Below are 17,016 nucleotides of genomic sequence, written 5' to 3' on the forward strand. Positions count from 1 at the left end.
GGAGCGTGGAGCAAGATGGGGCTTCTCTTGGGATCTTACCTGATTTCCAGTTCTGTGTTTTAATATTTTCGGGGAGGTCTTATTTTTGGAGGGGAGGCTTATTTTCGTGCATGCGCTCAAAAGCCCAATTGGGCTTATTATCAGGGGATGTCTTATTTTTGGAAAAATAAGGGTATTTTATTATATACACAATCATATGACCAACAGAATCAAAGTGTTCATCTCTCATCTTGAATATATCAGAAAACCTAAGTTTGCTTCCTGTAGCATCATGCATACTTTAAACTGCCAATGATAGGTTGTCAGAAAAATGCAAACAAAAAGCAAAAAAGCCTTTGCTCCTTTGGTTTCATGAGGGAAACATGTTTAATTTCAGCATTTGTTTTTACCAGAACTTGATCTCATACATTGTTTTATTCATAACATTTAATAGTGTTGCTTTGACCACATTTTCCTATTCAAGCATAAATCTTTCACAAAATGCAAGCTGCCTAATCCTTCTTCTCTGTTAGTGAAATTCACAAAATCCATACATCCCTTATGTTGACAGATATTGTGATTCTAAACCATGACATTATGTTTTCTGTGTTGTTGTTGCCTTTTACGCATTACATTGTTGCACCCTTCAAACTGTAGAGGGCACCAAATCTTTTTTTTTTTTTAAATTCTTGGGATGATAACCTACCTTGCCTTTTTTTTTATTTAATGATATTTTAATGACAAAAGAGAAAAAATAGAAACTGAAAACCCTTAGAAAAGTTAATCAAGAAGGGCTGGAGCATATTCTTTGGTCTGAAAATTCAACCTTTGGTATATCTGGTCAAAGTCTAGGAAAGTATTTCGTTAGAAGGTACCAAAATAGTATGTAGGAGCAGCTATGTCTGTCTTTTCTTAAATTACAGCAAAATAAAATTATTTTAAAGCCTGTGAAAAATCCTACTGGATCAGCTCAAAGGCTCGTCTACTTTAGCATTCTACTTCCCTTAATGGACAACCACATGCCCGTGGGAAATCCACAAGCAGGACAATGGGAACTTATTGCAAGCAAGGTGGTTCATGCATATGCTAAAATCAGTGCATGCTGGCCTTAAGCCACATGTCACAAATGATGCTATGTACTAACTGAATTTGGTGCTGATTCAAGAAAAATGTTTCCTTTGCTATTGGTAGCCACATCAGCTGCTTATCTGGGGCAGTACAATAAAGCATCACAGAAGATCGATGAACAATGAGATGGATCCCAAAATCAAAAGACTTCAGTGAATGGGCTTGGGAAACAATATCCAAAAATTGACCAGAGCTATGTTGTCATTAATGCTCAGTTGGGATTTTTACCCCTGGTTTATTGAACAAGTTTATTGCTGAATTGGATATTATGCTGAGCCAAAAATCAACTAAATGCTCTGTTGCATAACATTATGGACCTAATGTTTATATTTGGAGTACTAAATTATATATTAACCAATCTCAACCAATCTCATTGTTGTGCACTGACAATAAAGATTTGAAACTTGAAATGTTAAATATTCAAGAGTAACTTGAATATCACTTGTAATAAACTGTAGACTTTTTGCATTCACAATTATTGCTTTTTCGTAATTTTTGTCAAAAAGGCCTTCACTGTGGTCACTTTCTCACCATTTTATTATTTAAAAACTACCATATGAAATATTGAATTAGGATATAATCCTGAGAAATAGCAGTTGTAAAGCTGTTGTGTTTGAAACCTAACCAAATTATGTAATCAAGCAAATAACTTTTCAGATTCTATTGAATTCAGCTGTTTATGCTACAGGTCAGTAACAACTTATGGTAAGCCTCTTATTGTATATTTACTGGTGGCTGTTGACATTCTGAAGAACTGTCCTACATGTATATATGTTTCAAGATACTTGTGTCAGTTATTAGGTTAGGTATGCAAAATTCCTGAGCAAAACAAATTTTAAACTACATTCTACATGTCTCTTCTGTGAAAATTGTAGATAGCAAATGTCCAAATTTTGACCAGTTGTACAGCAAAAATGGTGTACCAGAAATTAAACATTGTATTGTAGTGTGTTGGCTAAATAAACACATATTGATTTATGAAAGTAAGCCATATTCAGTAGCTTGGAAAGAAGGAGAACATCATGTCTTTTGAATCTACCTTAACTTTAATGTATTATGAAAAGTTCTTACAGGTAAGATAAATTGTATTCATTCAAAAGTCTTGTTGATTGTGAAGTAGCCAAAATGTTTTCTCATATTTGTATATGATGCATGTACTATTTAGATCATACAAAATCAATCTAATATTCACCTGATGTTTCTGGTCATAGCTGTGCAATTCCTTGCCAATCCCAAGATTGATCAGAAGTGGTCTGAAGTGTTTGGTATCAGATTTGTCACCTTATATTTAGATTATAATTTAACATACCGGTATATACTTACATCAATCAATCATCTTAATGTATTTTATTAATGTTTAGCCACCTTTGTGCAATTCTGGTAAAATATTTGTAAAAAATCTTCAGGAAGAAACTGAGTCAATATTGTTTCAGTACTACATATATCAACTTCAAAGTTCTTTCATTCCTTGGTTTCATTCCATTGCTTTGATTTCATACAATCATTGAGCTGGAAGAGATCTTGAAAATCTTCTAATCCAACACCCTTCTCAAGGCAGGAGACCTTCTATCATCCTGGACAAATGGTTGTCCAGTCTATTCTTGAAAACTTCCAGCGATGGAGCTCCTTTCCTTCCTTCCTTCCTTCCTTCCTTCCTTCCTTCCTTCCTTCCTTCCTTCCTGTTTTAGCCATTGAATCAATATTAATTCCTGGCACCTGCCAGAATTAATCCATGCAGTTTTCTTGGTAAAGTTTCAGAAGTGGTTTGCCACTGCCTGCTGCCCAGAAGAATTGCCTGCTTCCGGCTGACAAGGTATGACTACCCTAAGATCACACAGCTGGTTTTATGCCTAAAGCAGAACTAGAACTCATGGTTTCCCAATTTCTAGCCTAGTTCCTTAATCACTACATTCTTCAATGACATACAAATGAAGTGAATGAATGAAACACACATTTCAAAGCTTATGTGCATAATAATGAAAATGGCTTTGAAGTCAGAGGGCATGTTAAGGATATGATAAGAAACTTCTGGGTCAAAGTTACAAATCTTTATCAAGCTAATATACCATTTCATCTTCATTGCACAATTCTGTCATTAGGCTTTGGCTCAGGAGTGAAATTCTCCCGGTTCGGACTGGATCGCCCGATCTGGTAGCAATGGCGGCGTGTGGTTCAGAGAACCGGTAGCAAAAATCCCTGCTCCCCACCCCACCATGCCCAGCTGAGCCGCACGATCATCAGAGGCTTTTTTTTTTTACTTTTCAAAGCATTTTTTCTACAACCTCTTCCGACAAAAAAATGCTTTAAAAAAAAAAAGCCTCTGATGATCGCGTGGCTCAGCTGGGATCATCAGAGGCTTTTCAAAGCATTTTTTACTGCAACCTCTTGGCCGAAGAGGTGGTTAAAAAAATGCTTTGAAAAGTCTCTGATGATCCCAGCTGAGTTGCCTGATCGTCAGAGAGGCATTTTTTAAAAAGCATCTCTGACGATCCCAGCTGAGTTGCCTGATCAGCAGAGGCTTTTCAAAGCATTAGAAAAAATGCTTTGAAAAGTTAAAAAAAAAAAGTTGGCCTCGCCCACCCAGGCACATTACACCCCCCCCACCAAGCCACGCCCACAGAACCGGTAGTAATAAATTTTACATTTCATCCCTGCTTTGGCTTATCCCTGCTTATCCCTGCTTTGACTTAGTTAAAATGTCAAATAGAAAAAGTGAGTGATGTTAATATTCAATCTCGCAATAAACTAATGGTGTAAAGCTGTTTTTCTACTGAATTACATTAATAAGGTAGAGCGAATACTTGAATTGAAAGTTGGAATCTAGTTTCTAAAGTGTGTGTTGTTTATCATACAATCTGGGAATTAGGAATTGAAGTATAATTACAGATTTACAGATTAACAGAGTTGGAAGGGACCTTGTAGGTCATCTAGTGCGACCCCCACCCAAGGCAGGAGACCCTAGTCATATACACTTAAAGGGAGTGCAGTAGGCAAAGGGTGTCCATATGTCATAGTGCCTATGAATAATTAAGGAAAGTCCATTCCACAAAGTATCAAGATTTCTCAATAAATATGAAAATACAGCTTCTGATTTCTGTCTGCCTGTCATGTTACCCTTCTTCACAATAAACAATTAGAGAGGCAACATCAGTGAACTTTTAATGTTCCAGTCCCTAGTTATCTAAGCAAAAGAACTGTACACACAAGATGAATTACAACTCTCAAGTAAGCCACATATATAAGTCTTTGTGGCTCATAACATTAGTAGGCAGGATCAGGGAATCCATGTGTTGTTGGCTGGCAGCAGGGACGGGATCCCTGTCATGAATGAAAAGCTATCACATTGCCTCATTCAAGTGTGATACATAAAAGAAATTAGAATGCAGATCCGTGCAGATCTGTTTCTCAACAGCGTACAAATAAACGTGCAGCCGTGGTTAAGATCACCAGCTCAAAGAATGACAATTCTGTTCTGAGAAAGGTAGAAAATACTAGAAACAGGCCCATCCATATTTCACATACTTCTCCTTCACAACCCTCAATGTTTATGAATAGAAAAAAAAAACCCTTTTCTGCATATGGGAAAAAAACTGCAGTAGGGCCGATGCCATCCTTCCTATGGTGGCCTATTTGTCTGAAGAGACAAAGTTGGCTTTGAGGCATCTCTTCAGAGACATCCCTATGCTTGAAATAGTGCACTGCTTCCTATCCATGCCTACATGGATTTTTTTTTTATTCTTTATTCCATGTTAAAAGTATGAAATCAAGTCACGACTTCACTTTGTATTCAGGATGTCCTCATTTGTAAATGGGGGAGTATATTGTTTCTTAAATAAAATAGCAGTGGTGCTTTTTAAGTCTGTTAAGTTGAAAAAAAAGTAAATTTTATATTGTTGCGACATCTATTTCCTAATGACCTTCAGTTTAAATTTTTTTACAGTTGGAGATAATTCTCTTTCTTCTTCATGTTTGTTAAAACCATATAGGTTTTCCAGTAGAAACTGCTTGGAAGAAAAACTCAGAACAGGCAGTTAAAACACCTGTCACATATAGAGATGATGATGCCTGGGTTTTAGCTTGCAGGTTGAGGCAATCTGATCCTTCTGTCTATTTCACTGAACCAGAAAGAGTGGACAGAAGTCTATTACATCTTGAGCTAAATGTAAGTACCTTTATGAAATACTTTATTGCTGTTGTTTATTTACGCTATTATAGATCTGCTTACTGGGTTGGTTCCCCATAGTTAGGCAATGATTTTTTCATTTGTTAATATAAAATATCGTTTATTGCTTTTACATTCTTCCATCAGCAGTGTGACACAGCCTCAGCAATTCCTTGGCCATTCAATCAGTCTGTTAAGGATGTAATGCTCTAAAACTAAGAAATTATCTTCTTACAATCATACATCAGATTTTACACAGTTATTGGTAACTGTTACAGAGATATAAGAAACTGAAATTGTAGATACCGTGTTTCCCTGAAAATAAGACCCTGTCTTATTTATTTTTTTGAACCCTAAAATAAGCGCTTGGCCTTATTGCCACGTGCTCAGAAGCCTGATTGGGCTTATTATCAGGGGATGTCTTATTTTGGGGAAAACAGGGTAGCTCTCCAGGCAATAATATTCAGTGAAGTCTAAATTTGAAAACAGAGTTCCATAAATATTTTGGAGTTTTTTCTTCCTGTTGTTTCATACCTTGTCTTAAAATTTGTTCCATGTAAAGTTCTATTGAACTTTATAGAGTTCAATAGAAGTATGAGTACAGATGCTCCTTTCTCCCATTTCATAAAAGCAGATTGTGGAACGCATACTCTATGTATTAGTTTTTCATCTTCCATTTATATTATATTTTATATATATATATATATATTTATGTATATGATTAATTGTGCTGAAAATCAGTAACTGTTGATTGAAAATAATATTTATTATTTAAACTAGCAGCTAAATCTATACTTCTAATTATATAAAATATGAACTTCCCAACAGCTGGATAATCATGGAGCCTTGGCAAGTTCTTATTAATGGTGGAGAAGAATTTGGCAAAGTTATTTTAGGGAGAAGGTGGCACTTCTCCTCTTCGGAACTTCCTTCCTTCCAAATTAGCTGAAAGAAACCCTTAAAGGTAATATTATATAAAAGTGTTGAACTGCCATTCTCTCTCTGAAATAACAACCATGTGAAGGAGACAAGAAACAACAGAGAGAAAATGGTGTGAGAAAGGACATACCGTATTTTTCAGAGTATAAAACACACCGGAGTATAAGACGCACCTTAATTTTTGGGAGGAAAACAAGAAAAAAAGAATTCTGCCTCTGCCTACTTAGCATCAGGATCAGCCGCGTACTCACTTCCACTCAATTTTGATAACGAGCAGCACATATCTTTTTATCTGTTTAAAACAAACCCTATCACTACACGCATTTAACTGGAGTGAGCGGGGTGGGGGATGATTTACATGGGGGCAGAAGAGGGACTTGGCACCGAAGGCTCCGCTCCCGAGACGCCCCCATCTTCCTACCTATAGCCGTAGTTATTGAAAGCCTGGTTTTCTTCCTTCTTTGGCCTTCATTATGGTACCTTTCTATTTTGTAGGAAGCATGGCTTTCTTTCCCAGTTACTCAGAGGCTTTGGTTTAAGGTGGTGCTGCTTTACGCCACCCTCCTCCTCCTCCTGCAAGCAAGAGGTGCCTCAGAGACACTGCTGGGAAAGAGGCCGTCGATTACTGAGACGTTCTTTTCAAGAAAACTTATTGGGGTGCTCCTGCGATCCGCAGGAACTACTTGCTTTCCCCGAAGAGACTCCTCGCATGCTCGGGGGGGAGGGTCAGGGCACAGCCCGAGGAACGAACCTCTTTGGGATGGTCTTGGGGGGGGGGAATCTGCCCGGCGGCTTTGGCGATTAAGTGGACTCCATTGTTCATGGCTGGTCCCCCCTCTAGCTGCCCAGCGGGCAGTTCAGGGCAGACAATGGCCGGGATGACTTCACTCCCCAGCAATGTGAGGAGCTGCCGCCACCATCTAAGCACTTTCCATACTCGGGAGCTTAGCAGGAGCCCCTAAAGCGAAATGTCCCTCCTTTCAGCAACCGCTGCCTGTTGGCCAGATTCCCCGATGCAATTCGCAGAGCTGTGTTTCAGGCGGCGGCTGGTTCCCCTGTAAGGTGCATTGGGAACCATTTTTGGATTCGGGGAGGAGATCGCAGTGCTGCTGCCTGAAAATGCTTTCCTTCCCGATGCACATTGCAGAGCCACACACCCTCCTCAGCAGACTCACTTTCTCTTTCCTCCTGGCCAGATCCACCACCTGAAACGCAATGCACTTTTTTTGCCTCCGCATGCCCCATTTTTAGAATTGGGAAGGAAAGCGTTTTCAGGCGGCAGATCCACCATCCCCTTCCCAATTCCAAAAATGGCCAGGAGGAAAAAGAAGGTGAGTCTGCTGAGAAAGAGGAGGAGGGCGTGCGGCTCTGCAATGTGCATTGGAGAGGAAAGCATTTTCAGGTGGCAGTGCTGCAATCCCCTCCCCGAATCCAAAAACGGTTTCCAGTTCCCTGATGCACATTGCAAGTGAACTGGCCACTGCCTGAAACGACAAAATAAACTGACCCAGTTATTTACGAGACCACCTTCTGCCTCCGATAACCTCCCACCGGCCAACACGCTCCCACAGAGAGGGTCTCCTCAGGGTGCCGTCTGTCAGGCAATGTCGGCTGGCGACCCCCCGGGGAAGAGCCTTCTCTGTGGGGGCACCCGCCCTCTGGAATGAGCTGCCCCCAGGGATACGACTAATCCCGGATCTCCGGACCTTCCGCCGGGCCCTGAAGACTTTTTTATTTCAGCAAGCCGGGCTGGGTTAAAATTTTTTAATTGGTGAATTTTATGGGTAACGGGGTTTTAAATTGGAGAAGCCTAAGATAATTTAATTCTGTTTTAATGCATTTTAATATTTGTATTGTGTGTTTTTAATTTTGGCTGTTCACCGCCCCGAGTCCTTCGGGAGAGGGGGCGGTATAAAAATTTAATAAATAAATAAATAAATAATAAATAAACGCGGCTCTGCGAATTGCATTGGGGAATCGGGCCAACGGACAGCGGTGGCTGGAAAAGAGGGATGTTTCGCTTTAGGGGCTCCCGCTCGGCTCAGCTCCTGGGTGCAGAGAAGGCTTAGGCAGTGGCAACAGTGGCTCCTCACATTGCTGGAGAGTAAGTCATCATGGCCATTGTCTGCCCTGAGCTGCCCGCTGGATGGCCATAGGGGGGACCAGCCATGAACCATGGGATCCGTCTTTTTTGCCAAAGCCGCCAGGCAGATCCCCCCCCCATCCAAAAGAGGTTCGATCCTCAGGCTGTGCCCCGACCCAGAAATATCCGAAGGGTGTGGGCCGGCAGGTGGGCAGGACTACATTTGGACTATAGAATGCAGCCAGATTTTCACCCTTTTTTGGGGGGGTAAAAAGGTCCATCTTATAGTCCAAAAAATACAATACCCTACTTTATCTATATAATTAATATCAGGAGCTTCACATTGGATATAAACTAAACATTGTAGATTGCGACTTCCGGTTTGCTGCTGGCCGCCGCCAGATGTTCCTTCGGGATCGTCAGCTTCCACTGCCTGTTAGAGCCGCCTTCACAACGGAATGGCGGCTCGAAAAAACTCCATTTCCATGAGGAAACGGAGATAGAGCCGGCTGGGGTGGGTAGAACTCTCTGCATAGTCCCAAAAGTTTTTCTTTTACTTTTGGGACGGAGCGGATGAGCTTCCCCATATCCCCAGTGCTGCTCCGGGCTTTGGGAGACCTCTGCTATATGCAGAGCCAGGCGACAAGAGCAAGCCTGCAAATTTAACAGATTGATTAAAGAAAATGTGAGCTGGACCTGTGATACAGAATCGCAAGTATTTTACTTATTTTATAAAAACTATTCAAGAGAAAAAGGGAAAGGAAAGAGGAAAAAAAAGGACTTTTAAAATGGCGTCTGCCGAGGCTTGAGAAGAGGCTGAAAGGGAAAGTCCTTCCGTTCTCTATTATTACAATGTAGCGGAATAAATACCACTGGCTACAATTGTAGACAAAACTTCACTCCCGTGTTCTTTTTCTCTCTCTTTTTTTCCTGGGGATCGGATATTGCTTCTGGTTGGAAAGAAGTCTTTTTTTTTTTTTTTTTTTACAAAGCTTGCCTGGGCGGAAACATGGCACTGAGACTTATAAAGTCAGACAAACAAGTAGTGGGGGGGGATTCCCCCACTAACAAGCTAAAGGAACAAGTTTTAAGTCTCCAGTCTCAGAAACCTGATTTTAATATAATAGAATTTCTCTTAGAGGAGATTGTAAGAAGGGATGAGATTGTGAATCAGCACCTTGAAAAATTTAAGCAGGAAATTAAAGAATTGGTGAAATCTAAGTTTGATTTTTTGGAGTGAAAAATTTTAAAAATGGCTAATGGCTTTTCAGAATTTATGATACAGTTGGATGCAAATACTAAGTTACTAGAGTCTAAAATGGAAGAAACTCAAGATAATTTGGACAATAGAATTCAAAAAATTGAAAATGATTTGATAAATATTCAAGATAATAGCTCAGAAGAAAAACCTAAAATGGAGGCTGATCAAAAGACTGGCAATGTAGAAAATTTGCAACAGAGGATTGAAAGAGAGGTTTTAATGGTACAATATAATTTCACTGAATATGCGATAAGACTGAGAGGTTTGCAGGAAAATAACAGAGATGATTTAAGGAAAATATCTTCTGAAATTCTAGCTGGGATTTTAAAGGTTCAACCTGATGAAGTGTTTTGTAGGATTGACAGAGTTTACAGAATAAACTCCTGGATTGCAAAGCAAAGGCAATTGCCTAGAGATGTGGTGATTTATTTTACAGATAAAGAAATTAGGAATAACATTGTGCAAAATTCCTTCAATTCTAATTTGCAATTGTATGGAAGAAAGATTTGGATTTACAAAGAACTCCCACCTAAGATATTAACGGAAAGGAAGAAATTTGGTTTTTTGGTGACTGAGTTAAAAAAAAGAAATATTCCATTTAGGTGGGACGTCCCAGTTGGTATTATATTGAGATATCAAGGAGAAAGATACCAGTTAAATACTGTTGAAAGAGCGGAAGAATTTTATCAAAACATTTTGAAAATGAATTTAACATCTTTAGGCACAATACAGGATAAGCAGAAGGAGTTGGAAATAAAGGGAAAATATCGAATTACAGAGACTGTACCAGATAAATTGCCTTTGGATTTTTTGGATACCCCAGCCGGATTATTTACAAATTTGAGAGAAGTGCCATCTGACTCTAACGTGATGACTTATCAAGTCAAAGACAAGTATGGATACCAACCAGATGATATACAAGGGGCAAAAAAGAAACACGAGATACAAAAACAAAACCAACAAGATCAACCTATAAAGCAGAATGAAAACCGATTAGTTGATATACAATCTGTAGAAAGGAAACCAGGATGGAAATTAAACCCACAAAAAGAAAAGAAAAAAAGAAATAGGTCGTACAAAAATAGAAATTTCTAAACCAAGCAACAGTGAAGCCAGTGACTTTAAAAAATGTATGAATATGTGAAAAGATAGTGGAGGCGAAGTATTGGTTAATATTATCCTGAGGACAGTGACAGACCTCTGCATTGCCGTAATTCTGGGATGTGAAAAGAGCCTTAAACTGTTGGATTTGAATCATCTACTTTGGATTTTTTTTATTTTTATTTTTTTGTACCGATAAATATATTATAACTATCTTGAGTTACAAGGCAAGAGAGTTACGTTGGGGCATGCAGAAGATCTGGTTGTTACCCACTAGGATGATGGGAATCAATAATCCTGATGAAAGCCACAATTACAACTATATGGAATATAACTATAATGTCACTCGGGTGGTTGCTTTTACTTTTATATATATATGAAGATATTTACTACTGATGGGGGCAGATATGATTGAAGATTTTGAACAAACTGTTGCATCAGGAAGCTATGTTACCCTATTATGGATGATGGTCTTAATAATCCAGCGGAAAGACTTCAAAGAAGATATTATATGGACTATAAACTTAAAGTCATTGTCTTTTCTTTTCTATTTAGATATATTGGAATATATACGTATATATATATATATATATATTTTTAAGCAGAGTGGGTAGTGATTCAAAGATATTAAGAATTGTTGTGTATGGCAATTTTGCAGGAAAGTGGGTGAATAAGCTAGTTTACAGACTGATTAGTTTAAGAAAAGGGATGTTTAAGTGATATATTTAGGGGAGTGGAGGAAATGGACAGAGTTGAATAAATGTTAAATTAGGATTTATGGGGCAGGCCGCTTTAAAATGTTATATTAATATACACAAAAGATTAAATGTTAAAGCAGGATTTACTATATATTTTTAAAGCGGAAGGTGGTTTTGAAATGTTGTAAAATAATATATAGATAAAAGTTTGAAAGAGGAGAAAAAGGGCAGATTATTGTTAAATTGGGGGTTATAAAAATATGTTAAATTAGAAGTCATCATATAATGTCATAGTAGAATCTTTTCTCTTTCTCTTTTTCTTTTTTTTTCTTTTTCTTTTTTTTTCTTTTTTGAAATGTATGGTTAAAAGGGGATGTTATAATATTAATAATATTTCTAGTAAGTAAAGGTCAGTATTTAGAGGAGGGAGTAAGTAATCTGTTATGAATTAGGTTTTTTGTTATGAAGAAGTCACAGGGGGGGAGGGGGGAGGGGGGTTAGGGAGGGGGAAGGGGGGGAAAAAAGGGGGAAAAACTTGTATTTGAAAACTTTTTCAATAAAAAAAAAACATTGTAGATTGCATTTCTAAGAAATAAAAACGAATATTGAAATAACATAACAAAGTACTATAGCAGGATAACCTAGAAATACACCAAACAGGTTTTTTTTCAAATATCTGTTTTTACATTATTCCTATATTTACTTACATTTGAACAGACTTTATTTTTTAAAACAAAAGTCCACTTATGTTGCAAAATTTCAAAATATGCAGGATGGGAGTGGTGGTTTCTGTCTCTTAATTATAAAAGATGTTTTAAGAGCCTCCTAAGAAGCGGTGAAATCCACTTACTTTTGCTACCAGTTCGGGAACGGGAGTGCGCAGATGCATGCACAGATGGTAAAAAACCGGGATGTAATGATGTCCCAGCAGGTGGGCAGAGCCTCCCACCACCGGTGCTACCGGTTCGGTGAGCCAGATAGAACCGGGGGGGGGATTTCACCACTGCTCCTAAGTTCTTGGAAGTATTCCTAAACTTACAACCATTTATTTAATGTCCAGCACTGAAAAAAGTGATTTGTGACAAGTTTTCACACTTAACAACTGCTGCAACATCTCCATGGTCATGTGATCAAAATCCAGGGGCTTGGCAATTGGCATATATTTATGACAGTTGCACCATCCCTGGGTCATGTGATCAGCATTTGTAATCTTCCAACTGACTTCCAACAAGCAAAAATGACAATGAAGGAAGCCAGATCTGCCTAGCAACCTCATGTTTCACTTAATAACCACAGTGATTTACTTAACAACTGTGGCAAAAGTGTCATAAAGTGGAGTAAAACTCAGTTAACAACTACCTTGTTTAGCAAAATAAATTTGGGACTCATTTGTGGTTATAAGTCAAGGACTACCTATATTTATTTACTCTGTAAATTGATATCCTGCTTTTCTGTCAGTTGGGCTTTCAAAGGGGCTCTTAGTATAAAATGTTGTCTATTAACACACAAACACACCCAGTGAACACTGAACTACTATTAGTACCATTTCTTAAAAACCTTGGCTGAAGAAGACAATTATTTCTTTTCTTGATTGGAGAAAAAATGATATCGAAATATAGCTCCTTAGCTTGAGCATGAGACATGGATCACTGCATTGTGAAATTTGGTAAGAGCACTTCTGCTGCCAGTCCTGAACAGGTTTATGCCAAGAAAGGCATGTTCTACATAAACTCTACATAAAAAAGGGCATCTCTACCAGTGGTGGGTTTCAAAAATTTTTACTACCGGTTCTGTGGGTGTGGCTTGGTGGGCATGGTGTGGCATGGCTTGGTGGGTGTGGCTTGTGGGCATGGCAGGGGAAGGATACTGCAAAATCCCCATTTCCTCCCAATCAGCTAGGACTTGGGAGGCAGAGAATAGATGGGGCGGGGCCAGTCAGAATTTTTACTATCGGTTCTCCGAACTACTCAAAATTTCCGCTACCGGTTCTTCGGAACTGGTCAGAGGTGCTGAAATCCACCTCTGGTCTCTACCCTGATGCTTAACTTGGGCAGGGGTTGGATTAGAAGACCTCCAAGGTCCTTTGCAGCCCTATGACTCTATGATCCTCAGGACCTTTCATATGAATGGACTTCAACTTCCAGAATTTTCCCACTAGCAAGCTAGCTGGGGGAATCCTGGAGTTGTCGTCCATGCAGATTAAAGTTGTTCAGATTGAGAAACATTAATTTAGCTAAACAAGGGGAAATCTTATTAGTATTTAAATGGAAGACTGCCAGGCTTGAAAATTAGGTTGGAAAGACAAAAACATCCTAGAAAAAAACATTTGCAAATTACTTTTGCACTGTTGCCAAGAAAATGACATGTCCACATAGATAGCAGGAATTAAAGTTTACTCAAGGAGATTTTTTTTTTTTTTACTCCTGGCTCATCAATTGTCTTTCCCATTTACCAGGTAAGATGAATAGATAAGTCTGAAAGAAAAGAATAAATACTGAGATATAAAAGGAGGTTACATTTTTTAAAAAAAGCTTTCCTGGACAAAATAGGCTGCCAAGCCTGGAATGAGTTTTGAATAATAGCTAAATTCATGAGTCTATCCAATTATCAAAACCATATTCTATAGCAGATTATTATTTTGTTATTTAACTATTATTTATTATTTAGGTGTTTTAATGAAAGGTGCTGCATAATTCATTTATTATTTCACATGGCAGGGTATTACAAAGTTTGATAGGAGAATGAGAGAGAGAGAATGAGAGAGAGTGACCGGTGTGGTCCCTCCATTCTATCCTGCATTATGCTTTTTATTAGCATAACCTTAGATCACTGATGGCTAACCTTTTTGTTGTTGGATGCCGAAAGTATGTGCATGCACGTGTGACAGCATGCGTGCGTGACACCACCAATAATGCAATGTGGGGGGCCCTCACGCATGCGCACATGACCCCCCCATGCTCCCCGCACATATGCACACAACCCCCACAATGCTCCTCTTCCCCCCCATGCATGTGCATGATCTTCCCGCCCCGTTATATCTACACCCATATCTATACATTGGTATCTCTATACCATAGGTGTTATGTCTGCCTTGTATGCAGCTTTACTCCTCTTTAGCATTCATCTGCATTGTTTTGTGATGCATTTCCTACCTATCTAGTATTTACCTCTATTTGCTCCTGTGAGGTACTTACTGTTCCTGTTGTATATATGTATTTATATTCTTGATGGCTTGTATAGCGTTTTAACTGCATTTTGATTAAAACTACTTGAAACACCTGCAGCCTCCTGGGACCAAAAACAGGCCGCAGGGGGCATCACACAACTCCACCTTCCCCCCCTCCCTGCACATGCGCACTCATCTCCCGCATGCGCCCTGCCCCCATCCTGAAAATTATCTGGCCGGCGGGAGGTGCGCATGTGCAGTGGAGCTGAGCCGGGTGACGGCTCACATGCCCACAGAGAGGACATGTGAGCCAGCTGCGGCACATGTGCCACAGGTTCGCCATTACGGACTTAGATGTATTTTTTTCAGAGAAGGTGTTCCTATTTTGAAGCAGACAACTGATTTCCCACAACTGCCTTTATTTTCTAAAGGCAGTTAGTTTATTATATTATTATTTTCTAAACTAACATTATTAGTTGAAACATCTCTGGTGAAATTGTAGGTTTGAATGAATCCATGAGTAAACTGAAGCTGAAACTTCCTCTACATGGTGCAGAATTCAGTACAAAATATCTCTGCAAATTTGAATCCATCTTTGCTCTTTTATGAATAGTTAACACACAATTTGACTTAAAGTTTGCATGCAACTGTAAATGCCCAAGATCTCCAGGTTCTTCTTACTCTCATTTAGGGTCATCAATATGTTTTGCTTCCAAATAAGTTCCCAATGGCATGAACTTGTAAGAGGAAGGACATCTTCTAATTGATTCTTAAATTGTTTGAGTCCTTCTAAATACCGGAAGCATTTAACTATAATCTTGTTGCAGTAATAACCTAGGCTTTGATGTGTGAAGCACATTCAGAGATGATATCTGATAATGAGATTGTTCCATTAGAATCATAATTTCTTTCAACAATATAGTAAATAGAAACTACAGTATACCTTTGTAATGTAATATTACATATGAAGGAAATCAACACAATCCTTTTCTTAAATCTATGCCAATTCCCTGCTGTTTTTCAATTTGTTAAATTTGTTGAAATTTATAGTTTAGTTATATCATGGTGTGAGGAACATGGCCTTGGCAATTATATTTGAGAAAGACAAGACCTTAGAATATACTTTTCCAGTGCTAGAATGCAATGGAAAATAATATATTTATTAATTTTATTCACCCTCATTTAATTTAGCCTTGTGATAGAACTTTGGACAAAAAAAATCTTCCAGATGGCACAGTCCAAATGTTTAAAGATTTCTATGACACTAATAATCATTTTTACTTTATTTATCAATGTCAACAGCAGATATTGCTTGCATTTATCAAGTAAACATATATACATGTACAAGCTGAATAGATGGAAAGAGCTGTGACCTATTTAGCCAAAGCAAATAAAATCTCATTACCCTGTCTACAAATATTCCACTTAAGACGTTACATCACTGGTTTTAATTTCCAAATCACAATAATTAGACTATAATTATATACATTTTGAGTAGTAAGACGTTCATCAAGGTGAGCAGGCTATGACTGTGTTCAAAAAAAAGGGAATTTGGGAAGGTGTAAAGGGATGGCCATGAAAGAAGGAGGTAGAGGCAATGATTAGTTAAGAAACTAATTTGAGAAAATGTCTCAGACATACCTTTTCTAATTCACACAAAAATAAAAAGAAGAAAAGAAACACATTCAGGCTTCAGGCTTGCAGGATTCCTCTATGGCTGTTATAATAAAAGTAGTCTTCCTCTTTATGGCATTGGTTTCTTAGCCGGGCCTACCTTATAGGATTGACAAAAAGGCTTTCTTTCTTTCTGCAGAATTGGAGGTTTCTCTCCTCATGTAAGGAAACTGTGCCCTTCTCCATTCTCAAGGGTACACTAGGTCCCATAAACAGATACTGAAGAGGGAAGGAATGAAGGGATTTAATATTACACCTAATTTATTTTATTTTATTTATTTATTTATTTATTTATTTATTTATTTATTTATTTATTTATTTATTTATTTTTGTCAAACATATATAAGAATACAGATAAAAGTATGAACATGATTATGAATACATGAAATGGATACGAATAAAAAGGGACATTAGGACAGGGACGGTAGGCACGTTTGTGCACTTATGCACCTAATGGAATAGACAAAATGTATAAAACTATATTTTAAAAACCTTCAGGGTTTTTGCAGCCACCAAAAGCTATGGATGAAATTCCTTAAGCAGCCCTGTCATTAATTTCTAATGTGATCGAACGTATGGATTATTATATTAAAGAATCATCTTAGCTTCTATTAATTATTCTATTTCCATTTAAACTAAATTAATATTTCTTTTTGCTTTGGCTTTGTCTGGTTTTCAAAAGCCAATGCATGCCTCCAATGTACCCTGTTTTCCCCAAAATAAGACATCCGCTGATAATAACCCCAATTGGGCTTTTGAGCGCATGGCAATAAGGCCAAGCACTTATTTCAGGGTTCAAAAACATATAAGACAGGGTCTTATTTT

Source organism: Pituophis catenifer, unplaced genomic scaffold, assembly GCF_029215685.1.
Source record: "Pituophis catenifer annectens isolate HBS135680 unplaced genomic scaffold, rPitCat1.0.hap2 SCAF_1, whole genome shotgun sequence".
NCBI lineage: Eukaryota > Metazoa > Chordata > Lepidosauria > Squamata > Colubridae > Pituophis > Pituophis catenifer.